Source organism: Notechis scutatus, chromosome 2 (assembly GCF_049901735.1).
Source record: "Notechis scutatus isolate UNSWTSFEM ecotype Mainland chromosome 2, rNotScu1.2, whole genome shotgun sequence".
Lineage (NCBI taxonomy): Eukaryota > Metazoa > Chordata > Lepidosauria > Squamata > Elapidae > Notechis > Notechis scutatus.
Window position 1 is genome coordinate 229,114,052 of NC_142010.1, and position 23,028 is coordinate 229,137,079.

Sequence of the window (23,028 nt, forward strand, 5' to 3'; positions counted from 1 at the left end):
TTCCTGATCAAAACATTCAGTTATTCTTACTTGACAACAATAAGGCATGAATTTTGGAAGTAACAACAAACGTAGGCACTATTCGTGAAGCTGTCTGGCATCCATGGTTCTATTATTATATAAGTGTTTTTAGCTAAGCTATAGGATTTTTTAAATATAAAATAACCTGAATACTACCACAATGCAAACAAGGTTATTGTGAGAGGTCATTTTTAATGTTTTTCCCATGGACTCAACTAGATCACATCCTGAATGTGTGGAATTACTGCTAAGTGATAAAGAAGAGCTGTTTACTGAAATGCAAATGGAAGTGCATATAAGGCTGCTTTAGCACTTTAAATTTTTGCATGAAAAAAGCCAGTATACTAAAAGAATATCCTTGAACATGATTTCTTTCAATGTTGCAACTGAATGGACTATGTACCATCAAATAATTCACTTTGCCATTAGTTTCTGAATTCTAAATAGAGTGTTCATCTGTTTTCCGTATTAAATGCGTCCTGTGAGTGTTCATCAGTTCATTATTCACTTATTCTTTTAAAGAAAAAAAAAGTAATTTATCTGAATTATTCTTTTGAGATGGAGGAAGTTTCTGGGCGATACAAGAGATACTTGCAAATCAATGCTGAAATTAGTTGACTACTACCTGATTTCCCCCCCAAAGCTTGATTCTAGAAAGTAAGTTTATCCTGAATTGTTGAATATACTTCCAAATTAGCCTGTTCCCAAAATGTTAAATTTGTTTTCATATTCTGTGTGATTTTGTATATAAATATAAGTCTCCAACACATTGCTCCACCCTAAAATTGTAAGAAGAGCATGTCTGAAAGGAAGATTGATAATATCAAATTAGCAGATGTAATCTGGTGATTCAAGAGTTTAATATTTAAAATTTCTGTAGTATATAAATATAATCCTGATAGGTATAATTTACAAAAATAGTGATAAATTGGAAAGCACAATATCTACCCACTGTTCCTGAGCATTTAGCATTTTCCAGGCAGATTTAGTTAATATCTAGTATACAACATCTGGATGGAACCCAGAAATGATAGTATATGCATATGACACAGATATATCAGGCTTAGATTTAAGAAGACTCTTGTTTTTGTCATCATCCAATTTAATTGGAGCCTGATTTGCACTTCTTAAGAAACTATTCCTCCATTGAATTTGCTATTATAGTGACTTCTTTGTATTCCTGAATTTTGATTGATCATGAGCCATCAGGTTATTATTAACTGTTTGTAATGACCTAGATAGGTTTTCTCCAGGACAATCTTTAGGTCTTCCAAAAGTGCAACCACCACTCCTGTAACTGAGTCCATCCACCTTCTTGCAGGTAATCCTCTAATTTAAAAAAAAAGGAATGTTTTTATGTAGCACCAGAATCAAGCCAATTGACACTATCTTATGAACAGGAAACTACTGAGACATTTTAAATGTTATATTTTAACAGCATAAGCATCTCACATTTATTCACACATTCAGTGAATTCATAAAAACCAATGAAGCTCTTCTGATTGTTGACCAGGAACAATAGGGTAGTTGAGTTCCCCTTGGAACATGCTCTGATGATAATTGGTAAAATGATAGTATTTCAAATTTCTCTTCCTTCCAACTTTCTTTATATAGGAAATGTTAGATTGCTTCAGCTGAATTGGTGAATATCATCATTCACTAATTTTTAATCTTAAGGCATCTAGTAGTCTGGTTAGGAATCATGATGTCCTTGATTATGACCATCCCATAATAGATGGTACAAGAATAGCATGTTCAAAAATTATCTATCCATTCACACGTTAGCCTTGGCACACTTTGAAATGAGTTCTTGTATATACTCTGGGTCTATCATTATTTTTACATTTCAGATCTCATTTTCAGCGAGTGCAACTTTTCAGTGTTTCAGTGTTTCATGTCTTCCACTAATTGCTCCAACAACTGAAGCTATGACTCTTTTTATATCCCTAGAACAGTGTGAGACATATTGCAAAAATGTAGGGCTTCATTCATGAATAGACTATCATTTTGATGTCATTGACCTTTTATACATATCCCAATAGATGCTTTTGCCTAAGAGAATAAGGATTGAGGTTGGCAATCTGAGAAACCAGGAGTTTCCAGGCTAGATATAGCTCTTCTGTTAACAATGCTTAACTGTCTCTTAAGGAACTAAGGGAATCCATTAATTCAAAAGGAACAAGGAATATGCCTATATTTGACACACAAACTGTATAAATCAGGTTTAGGGTGGCCCTAAAAGTCCTGCTGACTTTTTGGAAGGCCTTGAAGATCAAGCTATGTGCTTAGGCCTGAGATCCTGAGTGTGTAAAGGGTCCTGATTCCTGGTTATATTGAACCTGGTGGATTATAACATCCATGGCTGCTACTTGTATTTACTTTCTTTTTTGTATTGTGTTTTAATTGTTTGTTTTTATGATTGTTTACTGAAGAGTTTGAGATGGGCATCTATACAAATTGAATAACTAAATAAATAAATAAAATATCAAGTTTTTCCTTCATCAGGCTGAAAGTACTATATTTAAATTTTGATTCTTTTCTATAATGCATAAATTTCTGCCAAACCTAGTCAAGAGATGGATTATAATTTGTCAGGAGACCTGAAATTTACTGCCATGCCTGAGTGTAAAGACTAATAGAAATATATATTCACATATATTGTATTATCTTTATTTCTTTTTAAAATGTGTCTCTTATTTTTTATTTCAATACTCAACTGCATAGAAAATTTTAAAAATTCATAGTGTAAAATGTAACAGAATGAATACAGATTAAAATACAATCAAAATTAAAATAAATCATTTAAACACAAAAAAATTAAACATTGACAAAAGAAGTGTGATTTTATGATATTTCTAAATATTTGGAGTAGCGATCAAACCAGATATCTTGGAGTACATTCCATAACCTTGAAGACCCTTTTCTGCTCATGTGAGTGGAGCTTCTAACAGGTTTTCCAATGATGACTGAACTCTGTAGATCAGTGAAAGAGTATGTACTTCGCACACAAAAATTCCAGCTTCAATTCCTGACATTTATAGGTAGGGCAGTGTTGTGAAGCTGGTGTATGATGAGCTGGCCCATCAAAACCAAGCCAATCATACTTCTGTTTGGAAGGAATGCTGGTGAAGGAGGCATCATCAGGAGATGAAGTTAAACACTGGTGTTTTTGCAACCTATCAAGGATTTATAAATGGATTGTGACACATTTACAAACAATTTCTTGTACTGCTTGACCTCCTGGCCTCTCTTTGTAAAACACACAAAATATGTATGCTTTCACTCTCTCTCTTGTACTACTCAGTCCATTGCTCAGTGCAAGAGGTCATGTTTTGTAAACAATGAGTTCAATTTCAATCCCTAATATCTTTTGATATGGCTGCAAAAGAACCATGATAGGAAAACTATAGAACTACTCCTGGTTTTGTATTGAGTGCAATGCCCTAGAGAAACAGATACTCTGCCGTAATGTGAGGGGGGTTTCTATGTTCTTTGTTCATTACTTCATGTACATAGCAAAGTATCTTTTTGGCATAGCAAGTTAAGCTTTAAAGGGGCTGCAAGCTTTGATCTGTTGCTGCTGCTGCTGCTGCAACTAACTAACTTAGCTATTGTGCTGGAATGTGGCATGCCTCACAATGATGTTCTACTGCACCAGTGCACCATTCTTCTAAATATTATTCAAGTTTTAACAGGGGATTTAAAAAAAACCTTAACAAACTGTTCAATCTTTATATTAGTTGAACTGAGAAACTTACCCCTTGAGCTTAGTTGACTAAAATACGTAGGAGACAACCACTTTGGGGAAGTGGTTATGTCACCTGGATGGAAACCAGAAAATTAGTTCTATCTTAGGCACAAAGCCAGCTGGATGACCTTGGGCCAGTCCCTCTCTCTTAGCCTTAGGAAGAAAGCAATGGCAAACCACTTTCCAACATCTTACCAAGAAAACTGCAGGGACATCATCATCATCATCATCATCATCATCATCATCATCCAATGATTCATCAGAATCCTCTCAGAACACTAGCTGATATTTATACATCATTCTATTTCTTACAAGTAAAAGGTTAAATGTTGAGAATCCAACAAACAAAAGATTTACCACTATGGTAAAGGTAAAGGTTCCCGTCGCACATACATGCTAGACATTTCTGGCTCTAGGAGGCAGTGCTCATCTCTGTTACAAAGCCGAAGAGCCAGCACTGTCTGAAAACGTCTCCATGGTCATGTGCGCGGCATGACTAAACGCTGAAGGCGCACAAAGTGCTGTTACCTTCCCACCAAAGTGGTCCCCATTTTTCTACTTGCATTTTTACATACTTTTGAACTGCTAGGTTGGCAGAAGCTGGGACAAGTAACTGCAGCTCACTCCGTTACGTGGTGCTAGGGATTCAAACCACCGAACTGCCAACCTTTCTGATCGACAAGCTCAGCGTTTTTGCCACTGAATCCCTTACTACTAAGAAAGCCCAAATTAATAATAGTAGATTGTTTTAAAATAGGTACTTTGTTTTTTTTCCCTTTCTAGGAGAGTTAATATTGTGCAAGGAGATACTATTGAATAGATTGATAAGAAAGAATAAATGATTACTTCAGGGATAGATTACAAGCAGCTCCATCATTTTCATTTAATTCATAGGCTTTATTTCCTAGGGTCATTCTTAAAATCTAAATAAGTAGTAAGAAATAAGCTGACAAAGGCTACAAAATATGGCATACAAATATATCCAATCTCTCCAGCCCACATTTTGAAGAGTTTCTGATTTATCAATTAATTTGATAATGTTCAATAAATATATGCCTATGTAAATTAATAAAAAGAAATTAAATTAATCAGTCAGGAGCATAAGGGAGGAGGGTAAGATTTACATCATAGGAAAGGTTTGTTTTACTGGCATGTATATTTGTCATGCAGCTGAACAAAGATGGCTTATGTCCTCTCATCTGTATCTATTTTTAACCTTTATTTTTTTTTAAAGCATTTAATAACTGAAAATATGCATGCATACTTTTAAAGTAAAACATTTCAAGGCTTTGAAGACTATAGAATCACATTATCTATTTTGTATAATCCTCTGTTGATGACATTAGTTGTCATTGTAAAGAGAAATCACTGAAATACATAGTAAAAGGAAAATCAGATAAATAACTAATTGCCTTTATAATATATACTTGAGTAGACATTAACAGTGAAAAATGGGATTCAAGAACAAAATGCTAGTAGCTTTTCATATAACTAAGACTCCACATACTAAAGTCCACTCAAATAAATATACTTCAACAACTTGATTTTGTGGGTGTGTGTGTGTGTGTGCGCACGCACACGCTTACATATACACATCAGTTTTCACCTTAATTATCTTACACCTGAAGAAGTTACAATAGGTCCTCTTTTCTTCTAGGCCTGCTCAGTCAAGGAAAAGCATATTGCTCATATATATATATATATAATGATAATCTGGGTTATCTCTAAATCCCAAGATACATGGAGTACTTGTGGATTTTTGGGAACAGTTTGTGATGTATTTGGGAAAAAGCAACTTCAAATATGAAAATTGTTTTGGTATTTCAAACATTTAGATTATATACCAGTTTAAGGGATTATATGGGTTTATGGGTGCCGCAGGCCCATTATGCTAATCTGTTCATTGTCTATACTCACAGGAGTGTCAAACTGGTGGTGTCATGTTGTTGTCACGTGATGTATTGCAACTTTTCCACTCTTTGCTAAAATGGGGGTGGGGGTGGCCAGCACGTGATGCATCTGGCCTGTGGGTCACGAGTTTGACACCCTTGTTCTAGAATGATCGTAAGTTTAATGAGACAATATTCATATGACCATATGAGTCAATCTTGGACACTTTCTGAAACATCCCACAATTTTCTTTTGATGTGTATGTTTATGTTTTGGATTTCATTTTTACAATGAGAAGATCTGGATATGAATGCTTAATAGTAATTCATGGCAAACTGACTGCAACTGTATGCAGATATTGTGGGTATAGGGTTTTTACTTTCCCTTCTACACATTATGATTTGCATATTACAAGATTACTAATTTTGCAAATAATGCAAATTGTCTTGAGTTTTGGACCATAGTCACTGGGATTATTAAAAAACACAATAAATGCTGTAACTAGAAATTTATTTAGCAAATTGTTTTCCCTCATATTTTTTCTACCTATAGTTCTAATTTAAATAATACCTGCTTAGTTGTTGCTTTGGATAAGTCTTTTATAAAATCATAATTGACTTATGGGATAGAACCAATTTGTACTCATACACTTGTTCATAATTAATCTTTATAACAAACAAAAATATAGCAAACTCTCAAAATGATTCAATAGATTTTACATGGTGTGTTAATTTGCATATATTTTAGCATTTTGGAACAAATGTAAATAAAACACCAGACAATTAATATTAAATCATAAGATGAATGACAATTTTAAATAGATTGGATCTATGAGACAATTTAAATAGTGTATTATGACCATTTTTCTGCTATATCTTTATAGTTTTAGGTAGAAAATACTTAGAGAAACAAAGATTTATTTATTTCGCCTAAAGAAGTAGAATTATCTTTTTGAAATCATGAAAAAAAATTAGCAGATGTTTTAAATAATTGTTGAAGTACTTTCTAAAAAAATCTCTATATTTTAGTGATTTCAGACAGCAAAAAATATAAAAAAATGAATTAAAACAAAAATAATTAGATATTTGTCAATCTTGTATAAATTGATGTTACTGTTCTATAAATGTCACATTGAATAACCCTGGAAAATTATCATGGATCTCCATAATTATGCATATTCATGATGTTGCTTTGCATGAAACTAATAACTGCCTATATATTAAAATTATGAGGAAGGGAAAATAAATGATTTGAAACACTGAAATTAATACTAGCATATTAGAAAAAAACAGCAATCCTATGGTTTTTTTTTTGGTTTATCAGAAAAAAGAAAATCTTCAGCAGTATTTTATAAATTGACATGTTTCGCTCCATATTTTGTAACAGTGCTAATAAGGTACATACTAAAATATGAATGCTTAAATGTGTTTTTTGATTACTGAAAATATCTAAACAAGCAGACTGAAAAAGCAAAGGAATCTTTTGTTTACCATGATCTGTTGGGTAATGTTTTCAGCAGGGGACCAACATCATGAGTTCTACACAAAACAGACAAACTGATTGTAAATTATATTAGGCAAACTATTTTTTTTTATTAGGCAAACTATTGTTTCAGTGATGAATATGAAATCCCCCTACTCTTAATTATATGGTACATTGCTAAAAGATTATGGACACAATCCACCAGAAAGTTTTCTCAGAGTGAGCCCTATTCAAATGAATGACAGCTGACTGCTGAAAACTGATGCAGCTCCAATTAATTTCAATGGAATTTGGGCAGAAGAAGCTCCTGGTGGATTGTGCCCTAAAGTGATAGAATTGTCCTGTTTGTGGCTCAATAGCTTTTTGTGCTGAGGCAGAGAGCAGAGTTAATCAGGAGCCTGAGAAGTAATTATCGGAAGAGTTTGGGTAGTACAAATGGTTGGGTAAACAGCAATTGTTCTTTCCACAAAATTCCGAATGGAAATAACAATGGTGGCATTGTCCTCTACTTCTCATTAAGGGGATTCAAAGATGGAGCTGAGCATTTTGAAGCGGATGGGAAACTGACAGGGAAACTGTACTCTGAATGAATCTCTCATGATCCCGCTACAACAGGCTCTGGCTTTTGGCATCAGCAGTGCCAGCTGCATTGGGAGAAGCCAAGCCTGTCATACCATCTTCTCATCAAATTCTCAATATGCAGTGGGTAAAAGCATAGTTAAAGTTTAATGAAGAAACAAATACAAAAGGAAAAATTAGGCCTCATTAACACCTGCATATTAAAAACTTGCACCAAAGACTTTTTCTTAACAGTGCTGTTAACAGTTTCTTAAGAAAACATCTTTTTATGTCTTTTTCTTTCCATTTTTATTACAAATGTAACAGGCCAGCTTGATCAGTAGCCAAAGACAGGTGATGATTTTGGATGTCATCAAATAGCAGGAAATAATTAGTTATTTAATGTGTTGTGGGTTTATGATGGCAATAGTGGTTGTTGTTTTTATTGCCAGAGAAAGAATAATCTGCTTTTAGGCTTTTTTTTGGTCTCATTCCAAATAACCTGTTTGGGTATATTTATTGTATTATATATAGCAGTTTTTGTAAGGAGCGACCAGGATTCCTTTAACAGAAGAGAAGGTGTGCAGTCATTTGTATCAAATTACCTTCCCCGAGAACTTTTCTTTGACGGTGTGTCCGGTATCTCCCCAATCATGAATTTAACAGTCTATTGAGACAATGACTATGGGACACATATAATAATTTGAATCAGAATAAAAGGATGGTAAAAGACATACAGAGCACTCTCGGTGCAAGAAGTATTTCCTTGAGTAAAAATATAAATAATTAATATTAGATTCCATTAAACAGAAGGTTGTTTTGAGATACTGTACTCTTCCAAAAAAATTTACACTTCAAAATTAATGAATCTGCAAGAAATCTAGATGTTAATACTTTGAATATATTCGGTATTCAGCATTATTGCCCACCAACTGAAGAATCTGAATTGGCTTATATATTTGTCTTTTTTCCCTTCATATTTTTAGAAGAAGTGGTGGCATAGGGTTCAGGCACTAGAGAATGTGATTTGTGTTTCTTCTTATGGACTTTTTCTGGTCCCAAGAAAACGCTAAACCACTTTCAAAATGCTTGCCAAGGAGACTTCAGGGATTAGTACAGGCAGTTGAAGTTGACTCAAAGACACAAAAAGAAAAAAAAGGGGGGAATTAGTGTTTTGTGCTTTTTTGCTATCAATAAACTATCTCTATTTTAATAAATTAACATTATTCTAAGATACAATAGATGTAAATTCTTCCATTCAGTATGTCACGTGACATAACAAGATTCATTAAATATGTATCCTTTTTTTTACAAAATTATTTCTGGTACAACACTAGACCCGTTCCCTGTAATTTACCAGAATCAGCCATTTTCTTTCTGCTTCTAAGCCAAGCATTTGTATAAGATTCTATTATTTGCGGCAAAAAAAGAATGAACAGAGACAAAGACTTAGGAAAAGTTTGTTTTGCATAGAGAGGATGCTCATAAAATTTTGTCTCAAATAATTTACAGTATGATGGTACAAGTTCCCAGAAATAGTGTCTCAACATAGGTAGCTAGCAGACTGACCAGGAATACGACCCTCTTTGATACTACGGTATAGTATCTTAAATTGTGTCCGCTGTTCAATGCTGCTTAATGAATGTAAAATATGGATTTGAACCTCTTTGAAAAATTCAGTGAATATATCCAGCTTATCATGCTCCATTTTCTGACTACAGACTGTCCTTTGAAAGCCTGCATAGACGAACAGATTATTAGCACCTGCTAATTCTTGGAAAGTTGCCAGATTCTCAGCATCTAAATGGATGGCTATGTTATGATTCTGTTTGAAAAAAGTCCCTAAGTGTAAAAGCTTCCATTTAAATTTCCATATGTATAATGGAAAGGCCAATATGGGAAATTAAATTGGTGTGTCCTAGAGTAAGTAATCTGACACAAAGACCACAGAAATGGTTATAGGGGAGAAATTAGCAGAGAATACTTTGCCCTTAAAAATCTACTTTAGTAGATGAAATATCATCCAGTGCAATCATGTTTTTGCTTATAAAGTTATCCAGGATTTATTTTAATACTCTATTCCAGTGATGGCTAACCTTTTCGACACCAATTGCCCTAAGTGTGTGTGTGTGCATCCCCAAAATGCAATGCACGCCTGCCGCACATGTACTCCATCCCCCTGCTCATGCGCCCCCACACTCCTGCACATGCACATGTGACCCCCCCACACCCCTGCTCATATGTGTGCAATACCCATGAGTGCACCCTGGTCATGCGTAGTTGAGTGCCACCCCCCCATGTGTGTGACCAGATCCCATGTATTGTAGGCGTGACCCCTGTGCGTGACCTGCCCCCACCCATGTACGGCAGACACCCAAAGACCAGCTGGCTGGGGGGAGGCACGCAAGTGCGTGTGTGCATGTGCAGCAGAGCTGAATTGGGGAAATGGCTCACGTGCCCCGAGAGAGGGCTCTGCGTGCCACCTTTGGCACATGTGCCATAGGTTTGCCATCACAGCTCTATTCTTTATTTGCAATAACAAATAATTTTTTGAAGATGAACAAAGTAATCAAAGGTTGTTTTAGCAAATATTTATTTTGTACATATCTTATGCCAATACAGAGAAGCAAACCCCGTAAAGGCCAGTTTGGTGTCATGCAGAACACTCAAACATGGTTAAGTCAAGACAAATTCATAAATCAATAGCTGTGATTTCAACATGTTGGTCAAAGGAATACTAGCCTTTTATTAGGATGAGTTCATAATGGTAAAACAAAATCAAATCACTTATTTGGGCTAATATTCTAAACTTTCAGCTGGGGAAAGGTAACCACAAACAGTAAAAAATTTCTTCCCCACCACCATGTCCCAGAAATCAACGACAGAATTAGACATGTCTGCACTAGTATAGAAATACATAATTTTATTAATGTCATCAATATCAGATTTGGGAAAGGGATATTGAAAATACCTAAGCCAAGCCTCAGATCCATAGATTCAAGTTGAGTTAAGGTTAAAAGAAATTGAAAGCATGACTAAGACTCATTGGTAGACCTGCAAGTTAAATGGGTTTTCTAGAAAGCTAGACCTGGCTTAAGCTTTTTATGTAACTTGGTTTTGATTTCCACAGGGAGCAGTCCTCAAGTGCCTCTCCTAAAAGGTTGATATTCTGACAGATATATACATTTCACTCATGCCATCAGACTAGCAAAGTTAACCTGCATAGTCAACTATTCAGAAAATGAAGCATCTCTTGGCCCTAATTCTGATCACATCTGCCAGATCTATAAATAATTTATTACACTGGTATGGTGCTACTGGCCACCACCATCTTGTCATGGCTATTTTGCTGTAGAATTGTCCCATGGCAATTGGCCATAGTGAGTTGGCCATGATGAAATGGCCACAGTAAGATGACCATAGCAAAATGGCCGTGGTGAATTGACCACAGCAAGTTGTCTTATTCTGGGTGCTAATAGCACCTTGTGCAGTTAGCTGTTGTCAGCCTCTTGATTGTCCAGTCCAGATCAGGAAACCAACTAATAAAGAAGAGGGTGAAGGTTCATTCTCCAAGCTTGTGGGTTGGTTTCCAAATATTTCATTATAAACGGCAAAATGCTGACACTGACATCCCCTAAACTCCACTGAAGATGTTCCTTAGCCTAGCAACGGAACTTTCGGAAACCAACCTTCAAGGCTGGAAAATGAACCTTCACCCTCATCCTACAACCGAGCTACAGATATTTGCCACTATCATAAAGAAGACTAGAGCTAAACTTTATCTATACCAATAGAATCTTGCTAATGTGATTGAATTTTTCCTCCCTTTCTTCTCATGCAATAATAACTCAGGGAGGAACTACCCTGACTTTCTTCCAAATACTATCTCTTTTCCTGGGCTCAAGGAAAGCTTGTTCCCTGAAGGAGAACATGATGAACTAAATACTAATAATCTCAGTATATCCTGCTATTTAATTGTGGCAAATTAATAAATCAGTTTTTTTAAAAAAACCAACTTCATAATCTTTAAACATAAAGCAGGCTAAAAAAAACAACAAAGATGGACTAACTCAGGGGTCCCCAAACTTGGCAACTTTAAGACTTGTGGACTTCAGGCTTCTGGTTTGAGCTTCTTCAGCGACAGACCGGAAACCTCGTCTCTGCAAGGCTTCGATCTGTGCTTGCCACTGGAGCACCCCGAACCAGCTTGCTTCGGGGCTAAGCAACCCCGTAGAGGTGGTGAAGAGGAGGGAGACTGCCTGCAGGGTTGAGGAGAGCCGCATCTCTCCTCCCCAGCTGGCCATTACTCCCTTTCCCGAAGGCGGTTGCAGAGGTGGTCAGAAATGGCCACCACAAAGAAGAATGTGCAGGAGGAAGATAAGAGGAGAAAGTTTTGGTTGACCAGGTCAAACAGCAAAAGCAACAAATAAGGTACCCTGGAATTGAAACTATTAAAAAACAATAACCTTGTTCCCTAAGAAGATTTTTAAGCTGCGAAGGAGAGAGAAAAGGGAAAAGATTTGGTTTTTATTCTCCTTTTCCTATACTGACAGCTAAGAGACTTAAGTAAGAAATTGGAAAAAAATCCACTTTGACATCAATAGGCATTTAATGCTGAAAATAAAAAGTCAAAGGGATAATAAAGATTTCTGGATAATTAAAAGCTTTTGAAAAGAGGAAAGGAGAGAGGAAGAATACAAGGGCAGGATCTGGAAGGGAGGAGACTGCCTGGAATTAAAAAAAGAACATAGCAAAATCTCAACAAGACTTCCAAAATATACATTCTAACTGAAATATCGCAACAAAAACCTCAGGAAGAGAAAGTCGAAAAAGAAATAAGAAGATATAACTCGGGACTATCTGGATTACTTGATGATTTCTGGATTCTTGGTTATTGTTTTGAATGACTAAAATCAATCGGGTGGTTGTTTAAAACTGTTTAAAATGGTTCCACTTTTAGAAGAACTGAAAATGGAACTTAAAAAGTACAAAGAAGATGCACAAGAAGGGAGAGGTTCTTTTGGCTTCATATTTCAGTTTTTATAAATGGAGATTTAGAATTATGAGAAACAACAAGAAATGCCTGCAGAACAAGAAGATTAGACAAAGAAGAAGCCATCTTTAATGAACAAGTAATCTTAGATGGGAAAAAGGAAAGGGGGAAAGAGAATGGAAAGTTTAAGATTGGGAAAAACAACTCCCCCTCAAAAAAAAAATAGAGTGAAAAATAAGTATAAAATCAGAAAGCAACAGAAGAGGGAAATGCAGAAGAGAGAATTAGAAATAGAGAGATAAGGGGGGTAAAAAGGGGAGGGAGAAGATGAGAGGGAAGAAAGAAAGGAAAAGAAGTCATAAAGGACAGAAACAAAATACAGAGAAACAGGGCCTATTTAGAGATAATGGGTGAAAATTTAATGGAAAAGGGGATTCTGCAAAGGTACATAAGATAGTATGGTTATATTAGAAACAAATAATTTTAGAAAATATGAAACAATGTATGATTAAAATGTCTGATAAAATAGCTATCGTAATTCAGTGGAATGCTTGTCAATAAATAAATGTAATAAAAGGTATATTTTATTATTTATAAAACATATGTGAAGAGAAATAAGGGAAAAATTAATTATGGAGATTATATGTGTTTTAAGGAAGTATGATATTTAATTGAAAAGAAGTGTTAAAGATGTTAAGATTTTAATGATTATTAATGATAGAACTGAACTGGAACAGAATGGGGGTTTATAATTACATATATTTACAATCTTTCTTTTTTTTTTAAAGAATATAGTGTTTATTATAAGAATGTACCAAGCAGAATTCGATTGGAAGTTATGTATTATGTATTATATTGAAGGTCATAACCTTAAGGTATATATTGAAGTGTAAATAAGAGTTGAATGGATGTAATTAAAAGATATAAAGGTGTCATACTCCAATTAGCAACTACAGGAGAAAACTTGTTTAATGAGAAAAGATAATATGAAATTGAAACAGAACAGACAAAAGTATAAATATAATGATTTGAATTGAGATGAGATAATCAAATTAAAATCGAGAAAATCAAAAGAGGGGAAAAACTATATAGAAAATGTAAAATGGTATAAGATATGGAATAGAACACAAAAAGGAGCATGAAATTGAGTTTTGTGTCTGTATAAAGAAGTTCAACCCGGGACCATGCTATTTTCAAAAAAGATGTTTTACTTGTATTTTGCATGTGTGAAAACCCAAATAAAACTTTATTTAAAAAAAAAAAGACTTGTGGACTTCAGCTCCCAGAATTCCTGAGCTAACATGACTGGAGGAGGAAGTCCACAAGTCTTAAAGTTGCCAAGTTTGAAGACCTCTGGACTGACTAAAAAGCATCAGTAATATAAATAGTATACTTCCTTAAAGGAAGCAAGGAAATGGGTATACTGTGCCCTATGCTATGCTGCTGAAGAAAGAGAAGAAGAAAAAGTAACTGAATCAATGGACAAAAATAAAAAGTCACTTTGGATTGTGCTTGAAAAAGTAAGTAAAAAATAAAATGATCATCATCATCATTTCACTTGTGCTGGTCTTTGGAAGGGTTCAAAAAGGTGGAATGCTGCATCATTTTAAACTGCTGAATAATTTCTGAAAGGAGTGAAGGGAAAAAGTAAGGCATATTCACTTCTCAAGAGCTGGATTTGTATTAATAAGATTATATATTTTGACATACTTTTCTATTCTCTGTTATACTTTTAGAGCAGAAAAAGTCTAAGGTGCTTGGATTTGAAAAGATGATTTGAAAAGATGGCATAAATAAACTGATGCTGCAAAGGGAAAGGATATTTATTATGCCCATATTGAAGATGGGGTTTGAGGTTGTGTTTTATGTAAGGCCTGCAAGCCTAAGGTTGGGATTATAGCTGATCAAGAGGCTTAATAGATCATGTACTTAGACACTGTTCAACACTAACTCTCAAAAGAATATTGATTATCTGTCATTGTAATGTAAATTGCATTCAACGTTTAGGGACTATAAAGACATCATTTAAGTTTTTATGAGTTACAGCCTGTCCAAGATAATTACCATCTATATTTTAAAAACATTCCCATAATTTACAGGAGACACTATATTATTCTTCTCCAGCTTGTTGCTCTCCAGATGTGCTTGACTTTAATTTCCATAATCCCTAACCAGCATAGGTAGGTTTTGGGAATTGAAGTCAAATAAATCTTAGACATAACAGTAGCCCTTTTCATGGAACTAGAAAGACCAGCCCCAGTTTTGGATTGCGTCATATCATCATCAACATAATCTATAAAACAAAACAAGAAATTCCAAAATGAAATAAAAAAATAGCAAGTGTCTAATAGACCTATCTAAAAATGGTCATACTCTGTTTGAAGAGGTATTTCCCAACATATAAACAATATACTTACATTGTCAAGGAACAGTAATAATTTGTCCAAATTGGTTTAGGAGCCTTCTCTGACATTTCCACTAACAGGAACTGGTGGCCTACTGGTTATACAGAAGAATGTCTTTGAAATGGCATGAAGTGAAGTGGTGGTGGTTCATATTACTTCACAAGGACACCTCACAAAGTTGCTTCATTTCAACCTTCATCATGGAAAAGTTTTCTGAAATTTTGTACAACCGTATCTTGTCCAAATACCTTGTCCAAAATTGGATTATTGATGCATGGCTAAAAGTGATCCAATAAGATTTAGCACAATGATGGATTTTTAAAAAGAATTAATTCACTTTTGCAACTTTCTTTGTAAGGAGAGATTCCCCCCTTAACTTTACATAGATTCCTTATCACTTCAGAAGCAAAGCTGAATGAAATCATTTCTTACATTCAGCTTCTAGTCATCAAGTAAAATAACCAAATCTGGAGAAATCAATGTACCTGCCAACTGCTCAATGTGAAATATGAACTGCATTTAATTATGTGTATAGCAGCCTCCCCAACATGGTGCCTTCTAGGTGGGCTACCTCGGGATTCTGAGTAATATCATCTCAGTTCATTTAGGTGGCACTGCAAATGTTATTTTATAGATTTATGACTAATGTAAAAATCAGTAACCATACATCTACCAGAGATTAAGTCTTTTGTAATTTGATTTCTTGTGTGTGTGTGTCTACAGTAAAACTAGAGTGCAACTTAACAGGGCGTAGCTACTGCTGAAGTTGAACTATCAAGTTTAATCTACTTCCCATCAAGAGTTAGTAATACAAACAGAAATAAATTAAGAATATTGTGACTTCATCTGATGGGGGAAATGTCTGATCACTTCTGAATCTAAATGGTCGAGACATTTACATACGGATGATTCAGCAAACTAGTGCTTATGTATACTAATATTAAAGATACAGTACATATGGTTTATAAATTTATTGATTTATTTCAGTTTATTTTTCTGTCCATTTCAGCGTCATGATTCTGGGCATCAAATAATGGGCATCTGAAACCCACCACAACCCTCATACAAGCATCTCAAAGGCTCTGCCTCTGTCCCCAGTGACATAACCAAGTCTTTAAGACCCTATAAAAGGCCAACAGGGTTGGAGCCAATCTGATGTCTCGGAGGAGAAGGTGCCAGGACAGAAAAAGCTCTTTTTGTGGATCCCGCCAGGTAGCATTTTTAGTGGATCTCCTACCAGATCTAATTGAACAAGTATATTCAGCCCCAAGTCATGAAGAGCTTTGTAGATAACTACCAGACTGTTGTTTTCCACCTGGACTCTTATACCCTCAAAACACTGAGACAGGGTAAAGATACAAAGCTGGGTATTACCAGCATACTCCCAATCCTTATTAGGAGAAAATTTTGGATTATCTAACCAAATATAATATAGCATCCAATGACGTTTAACAGTTCTTAGATTATTCACAGTGCAAGCAAATTCAAGCAAGGTGGTGACTGAACTTGTCATCCAGCCCAGACTTGGGGCCTCTTTGCAATAAACTGATCCTCACTAATAGGTGACCAGCATTGTTTTAAACTGGGTTTTCAGTTATTTTAAAAGCTATTGCAAGGCTGATTTGAAAGCTGTGCACCAGTATACAAATACATATAGCAAGAATGAATGATAGTTAAAACTAAGTTTGAGCTGACACAATAAAAGGCACTGTTGAAGGCCCAGCTGCAGTGTGTGTATATACAGTATGTGGAATCACAGGGATAATGAAACTAATTTAGGTTCAAAGTTACTGCTGACATTCAGCTATCATGGCATTATTGTCTGCATTTCTTCCCTCCATCAAAACATTCAAGGGTACTTTTATAACAACCACAAAGAACCAGTCAATTGATACCATTACACTTCATGCACATGCAAAATGCAGCTTGTTTAGCACAGTCGATACAATCTAGCATTTACTCATTAGCTGAACCATTGAAATTGCAACTTTGCAAATCCCTCTTCTAACAACTTAGATGTACTTGTTTAATGCAAACATTTAGATTTCTTTGTTTTTTTTCAATTTTTGCACAGTCTTTTCCAATTGAAAGAACATAATCTGCATTTTAATGCCAGGCTGTGCAGCCTGCTTAAAAATTGCCTTAGACGATTGAAACCATATAGGACTCATGAATGTTTGCAGGTAGAAAGTGCTTGATTAGATACTTTAGATAAATATATAGATTCAAGAATGGAAGGGTATTTATTCTGACGAAGCACACCATAAATATTCAATTGGTTGGAAGTAAAATAATAGTCTACAGTGGGAAAAAAAACATAAGTTAGGATGATTAAAGACATGGTAGAAAATCATGTTGATATAGAAAATAGAATGTTTTTCTATTCAGCACTTGTCCAAAAGATCCAAAGATATTTTAGAAGGTTTCAATGAATACAGATGCTACATTTCTATAACCAGTTATTTATAAAAAGAAAGAACATGAGCAAAAATGTAATTAATTTTGAGAAAGCTTGAAGATAACTTAACATAGCTTATATTCACATTCTAGTTCTTAATGTATATGGAATGCAAAACAGAAGAAACAAATGCTTATTTGATCAACTTTCTTCATGACAGCTGTGAACCAAGTCTTATTTCGTTAATGTTCAAGAGAATTCTTTTTTATTGTTTTTAATGCCAGGTACTTATTTAATAGAAATACGACCTCAAGAAAATGCATCACTTTTTACTTTATATCACAACATTACACTACACATTGAAAGTAAGAAATTTCAGTCCTTAACAAGATATGTTTGGAAGTAAGTCTCCCTAAACTCAATACTACAACAGTTAACACCGTTGGGTTGAATTATCAACTAAGTTTAAGATTACAGTATAATTATTGTGTCTGAAAATTGTGTTTTAACACCTGTGTGTATGTAGAATTACTTGTTTGTATAATTATGAAATGTCCTAAAAAGACCACAAAATGAAACTTTTTATTATCAGAAATGAGAAACAGGGAAAACCAACCAAAAAACCCTAAAACACAGATGCATAAAATGAAACCACAATCACAACCCTCCTCATAAATACTGTATTCTTATAGTGGTGTTTCAACTTTGATGAACAGACTGCTCGTCTGAAGTCTGCAAAGTTGTTGAAAGAGTCACCAAGGGGAGCAATTATTGTTAATTATTATCCAGAGTATTTGCAGGCAGGGTCAAAAAGTCAAGATGGCAGTGTGATCAAAGTATGTCTAGTAAGTATGCATAAGATTGGCTCCTTAGTTACATTCTAGAAAGTTGAAACAAATGATATTAAGTTTGAAGTTTGTTCTGTGTTAAACGGGCCACAATGGTACTAATTTTATAAGCACATAGATATGATGTACATATGAGCAGATGTAATTAGAGAAAACTGCTTTGTAACCTTATTGACCTTTTGTTGCCAAATATCATAACATTCACTCTTCCACCATGATGTGAAAGCCAGTTGATTTCTGTAATGTTTAACTATAAATAATATCAAGTAAAAGTAAAAAAAAGATAAAATTAAAGTGCAAGGAATTAATATGATTTGGCAAATTTAAATTTATAATGGAATTAGCAAAGTTTTTTAGTTACACCAAAGTCAATACATACTAAATCAGGATAACTGAACTGCCACAGTTATTACTAAATTTCATTTCTAGGCATGCTTCCTAAGGATGCTAGAATTGTAACTTTACAACATCCAATGTGTGATAGTTGTCTGTTCCTTTCAATACTGTTTAGCAGGGATAATTCAGGAGTCAAAGAAAAACCTTGTCTTTCTCTGCTAGGTATTATTTTTATGAGTATCCACACGATTATATGCTGTAACCTGAAGTGTCTAGTTTCTCAAACCAATAGAAGTTTGTAGCTGCAATATGGAAGAGTCTTCAGTCTACCTATACAAGAGAGAACAAACAGTCTTTCAAAAAGCTGAATCAAATTAATCTTGCTCTAAAACTTCCTTAGCTGAGCACATCTAAAATATAAAGAACAACAGTTTCGTAGCATTTTGAGGGTTAACATTTACTAAAGAAGAATCTATCCACTTATTGGAATACTTTTCTGTATTAGAAAGCTTTCATGATATATAATAACTTTCGTAAGTATATTTGTTCAAAAGAAGATATACTGATTCTCTAGAAGTAACTTTGTAGTAAGTATATTTCGGAGTACATCTTTGTTGTTAACTCTACTTTAAAGGATATTTAACCTTTTCCATTCCTCAGTTTGCTAAAACATGGAGACAACCTTTCTCAGGCCCCATGTCAATTCTAAGCTATTCACAGCTTTTTAAATAACTGCAACTAAGAAATCCTGTTGCAAATTTCAGATTATTTCAAGTATACAAAAGTTGATCATCCATGTGTCCAGATGTGACCGGTGTATACCAAAACAGAGATAATGGTGGCCATGCTCATGGAATCAAAGTCTTGCCACTTTTCATGACACTCATTAAAAAATACACTTTGATCATAGACTTAAACTTTATTTTTAAGCCCCTTCTGTGGATGCTCCTGCATAGGCCAATACTTCCTAGGCATCTGCAGGTAGGGATAGCAAAGGAGCCATGTTTTGAATCATCCTGAATGATTAAAGTCGACAATAGTGAGGATGAATAATGGAATGATCCCATATAGGATGAGCATGAGTTTCTGTAGTTGTACAGGAAGTCTAAACAATAGGATATCCTTGATGGATTATTGATTATATTTCTTTCTAGTAAATTGTAGTAATTGTTGTTAATCCCAATAAATTAGAGTAAGATTAATGTGATATACTGTCTAAAAACACTGTGATTTTCATGCACCCCCTATCTCTGAAACCCCCTGTATGGAATACCTATGGGTGTCAGTTTGATGCCTGGGATAATAGGTAATGTCTTTGGGAGTGATAACCAAGAAGTACCAGTTAATATTTTGGCAAAATGATGCTTTATCAATCTTCTCTAACAGCTATTTTTGCAAATAAGCAAAGAAGCCATTTTGAAAGAGGACGTGCAACATAGTCTATTGGAGGTGTGTATTAGCTGCATATTTGACTGTCTTTCAAATTGTGAAAATAGCTCACTTGCTCAAACAAGCATAATGCTGTTGATTAATATGGTTTTCTTATGCACAATATACATGCTTGCCTCTCCTATTTTGCTATATGAATATGCTATTTTTTAATCTTTTACATTATTGAGGAGCAACTTCTTTATCATTGATAGAAAAGAAATGCTATAATATACAGTCCAGTTTTCAATACATACTAGATTAGTTTCTCCAGCCTAATGGCCTCTACAATATTATTGCATTTTCCAAAATGTTACTTTACATACCAAATGCATGCTGATTTTGCTCCATTAAAGTAAACCAAAAGTTCATGGAGTTAAATATTTATAGTGAACATCTAAGTTTTGGACAACTTGCAAAGATTACTATAATTACAGGGTTTTTTTTACTTATACAATAGTCAGATATTGCTTTCTCAGAGAGAATTAAGCGAATAAGACCAGCCAGGAAGGATCATTTATTCAAAGTAGATAGGCATCTGGAGAAATTGTCACTCTAACACTCATAGTCTATCTTGCAACTTCTTTTAACACAGTGAAGGGGGAACCTTAAGCTTTTATTTGTTTAAAATAAAACTTCTATTCTTACTTCTCAAAAATAACTCATGGCAGCTGATCTCTCAAGGTTTAAAAACAATAGTTAAAAGTAAGAGAGGTCTATTTTTACTGTCCATATCCTGTTTGATAGAAAAATTATTGATATAAAATGATTAATAGACTTGAATATAAACACTATTATATAAACGTGGTCTAAGAGGTTTCTGTTTTCTCCTTAATACCAGTCCTTCAAAGCAGGGGTGGGATTCGACCAGTTCGCACCTATTCGCTAGAAACGGTTGTTAACATTCTAAGCAGTTCAGAGAACTGGTTGTTAGAAAAAAGTACTGGCCTAATCCTGTAAGGAAGGCAGGAAGGAAACATTCTGGTGTTGCTTACAGAAACTGCCTCTCCGTTAACCCTTATTACATTCTTGGCAGGACTAGACTTCCTTTCTCAGGAACTTCTCTGGAGTTTTTTTTCCCCTCCTTTGCTGATACTTTGCTTGTGTGGAATGACCATTCAAAGTTACAATGGCACTGAAAAAAGTGACTTATGACCATTTTTCACACTTACAACTGTTGCAGCATCCCCACAGTCATGAGAGGCCAGGCAAGGAGATGCATGCCTCAATGTGAGTGATGTTGAGTTGGCCACACCCAACCAGTCATATGACCACCAAGCCATGCCCACCAACTAAGCCACACCCACAGAACCGGTTGTTAAAAAATTTGAATCCCACCCCTGCTTCAAAGCATGCTTTTTGCTAGAAATTATACTGATGGGATTCATTAAAATGTTTCATTAGTTGATTTTAAATTAAAGTGGAAGTATTTTTTTTAAAATGTATATGTATGTATGTGAAATCAGATATAGAAACTGATTTGACAACTTTTATATTTTGAGGCTTTTTTTATTACGAGCTTGGTGAAGCTTACTAAAAGAGACACCTCTTTTCACATCTTACTCTTGGCACCTCGGGGTTCTCTTTTAGCCATATCAGCCTAATGGAATTAAGGCTGACATGTTTCAAATCCATTCCTTTGTAAAAGGAATGCAAATCAAAGTCTTAGATTCATTTAAAAAAAAAACAAATAGTAACAACAACAACACCCTTGAGCCTTTGGTGACTTAAAATTTTCCCTTACTCCTTTTACACATCTGTATAAAGACCATTAAAAAGGGAGCACAAGAGAATAAATCATCTCAGCTCTGAAATCTATTGCAGCACATTAAATGATGGAGCCTCACTGAACGGGAGTGTGACCCTGTGGCTTCTTGCAGTTTGAAGCTAATTGCTTTGGTCAGGATGGGAACGTCTGGAGGTCCACTGCAGTGTCCCACCAGCAAGGGTTCAGTAACTGAGCTGGCTGGCAGAGCATGAGCCCACTTTGTAGAGACACAGCAGGCTTAGACACCACCTATTCTGCTTTCGAAACTGTCATGCATAACAACTTTATTGTGCTAAATTGAACTTGAAAGCAACCAAAGGCTATGAGAAGGCTATGAGAAAAGCATGCTGTCAGTGCTGGCAAAGGCTGACCTAGAGAGTGGGCTCAGAGACAGGAGAATAAAAGATCAGGGCCCATGAACACAGCATATTGTTTCATTTTAAAGCATGATTCCCATACCCAAGAAAGTAGTAAATGTGATGTAAATTTATTTAAATAGATTCCACTACTAAAAAGTTTGCCAGCCGCTCTTATCCAACTTTCCCAGCTTCCTGATTCGTTACATACAGTGGGAATATAATGACATATAGCCATCATTGTAACAGCTTCTTTGCAAAGGCACAATGATGATTAATAGCTAGCAGCAAATTTTCACATGGGCTCTAAAGCACTATAGTACTAAGCAGCTAAACACTCCCAAATCCCCCTTTTCTGCTTTTCTGAAAAGTCCTCTACTTGTACCTTGCAGTTATGAACAAAGCCTATCTTAATTCCAATCAGCTTTTCTCCATTCAAAGAGATCTTCTCTTTTTCATAATTGATTCATGTGCATTTTTAGTCCTTCAACACGCTTGAGCTATTTTTCTCCTTTTCTGTGTACTTTTCAGCTAAGCAGAATCATTTAAGCCATAATTTGTTTTTTTTTTAAAGTCATGAATAGATTTTTCAATTAGTTCAAAGTTTTTTTTAAAGTAGGGTAATGCAAAACTAAAGAAAATAACTCTACTTCCTGAGGTCTTTGAAATGGGTTGCCTTCAGGGTCTGAGGCAGGAGCTCACACTAAAATTCTTGCACAGATAAGTCAAGGATTTGAGATAATAATACTAGTTCTACTTAGTATACTGGTTCTTATTCCCAGGAAAAGCTTAGCTGA

General features: G+C 34.9%; 2 long non-coding RNA genes across 6 annotated transcripts in view; one reads left to right on the forward strand and one right to left on the reverse strand.

Annotated features, from left to right (window-relative positions):
- The window catches only part of LOC148132540 (uncharacterized), a 129,961-nt gene that overhangs the window by 71,172 nt on the left and 35,761 nt on the right, over positions 1 to 23,028 (forward strand). For 3 of the 5 annotated variants that reach the window (XR_015748146.1, XR_015748150.1, XR_015748149.1), the window contains exons 3-4: positions 16,107 to 16,309; positions 20,066 to 20,128. This is a non-coding gene — a long non-coding RNA (uncharacterized LOC148132540). The remainder of the gene's footprint in view (positions 1 to 16,106; positions 16,310 to 20,065; positions 20,129 to 23,028) is intronic. The other 2 variants (XR_015748147.1, XR_015748148.1) reach the window with 1 other exon arrangement.
- Positions 1 to 23,028, reverse strand: part of LOC148132541 (uncharacterized) — a 105,948-nt gene that overhangs the window by 12,973 nt on the left and 69,947 nt on the right. The window lies entirely within an intron of this gene.